The sequence below is a fragment of the Danio rerio genome, chromosome 17, assembly GCF_052040795.2.
Source record: "Danio rerio strain M-AB ecotype USA chromosome 17, GRCz13ab, whole genome shotgun sequence".
NCBI classification, from domain to species: Eukaryota; Metazoa; Chordata; class Actinopteri; order Cypriniformes; family Danionidae; genus Danio; species Danio rerio.
In genome coordinates, this window is record NC_141037.1 from 21,394,023 (window position 1) to 21,395,000 (window position 978).

The 978-nt window shown below is 34.5% G+C and overlaps 1 protein-coding gene across 6 annotated transcripts in view; it reads right to left on the reverse strand.

Moving 5' to 3' along the window:
- Positions 1-508: 508 nt before the first annotated feature.
- Positions 509-978, reverse strand: part of p4ha1b (prolyl 4-hydroxylase, alpha polypeptide I b) — a 19,714-nt gene continuing 19,244 nt past the window's right edge. For all 6 annotated transcript variants that reach the window (XR_015512382.1, XR_015512383.1, NM_214691.1 and 3 more), the window contains 1 exon segment: positions 509-978. This exon segment is cut by the window's right edge and continues 127 nt beyond it. The gene's annotated coding sequence lies outside the window, so the exon portion shown is untranslated.

Here is a 978-nt window from a genome sequence, read left to right on the forward strand (position 1 = left end):
GCTAAATTGTCCATGCGTGTGTGTGTGTATGTGTGTGTGGATGTTTCCCAGAGATGGGTTGCGGCTGGAAGGGCATCAGCTGCGTAAAAATGTACTGGATAAGTTGGCGGTTCATTCCTCTGTGGCGACCCCAGATTAACAAAGGGACTAAGCCGACAAGAAAATGAATGAATGAATGGAAGTAAGGGAGAGGGGATGGTAAACTAATAGGTGCATCAGAATCAATATTCATTACATGACAAGATTAATATTTTATCATTTACAAATGAAGCTGTAAAATGTTTGAGTTTTAGGTTTTGTACAGTCTTGGGGAGGAAAGAATTATTGTTAGTAAACTTAGATTCACTCAAATTGTTACACTGCTAATGTTTTGAAATAAAAGTTAAATTATTCAGTCAAAAAACCATGACCTGTTCCTAACAATGAATGACCTCATGTGCACTCATTAGCATTTTACAGTTTTGTCAGATTTTATAAAAAGTGAGCCAAAAAAAAAAACAAATGAAACTGATGGCATAGAATTTATTTCTGTAGAAAACTATCAACCTTAAAAACATTTCCATTCACACACATAAAAAGACAAATGTTGCATTTGCCTCAGGATTAATGAAAATACTCTTTGGTAATTCTTTAAAAAAAGTTTCATGAAACATTTTTGTAACATGTTTTTGGTCTTGCAGTTTGCTATGATGACAATTATATTAAGTTGTATGGAGTGTTCAGTGGTTTTCATGAAATACAAAAGTAACGTCTCAAAACGGAGGTATGCTGGAGTGTATGATAAGCCGGGAAATACAAACAAAACACACAAAGTCCAAATTCAACCATAAATAAATACCTCAAATATAATAAAAACGCTTGATTGGATCTATGCATAGTCATGGTTTGAACAGTCAGTGGATATCCTGACCAGAACACTATTATTTGGGCAGAAAGGCACAACAACAACAAATGCAATGCATAGATTGAACATTCGCT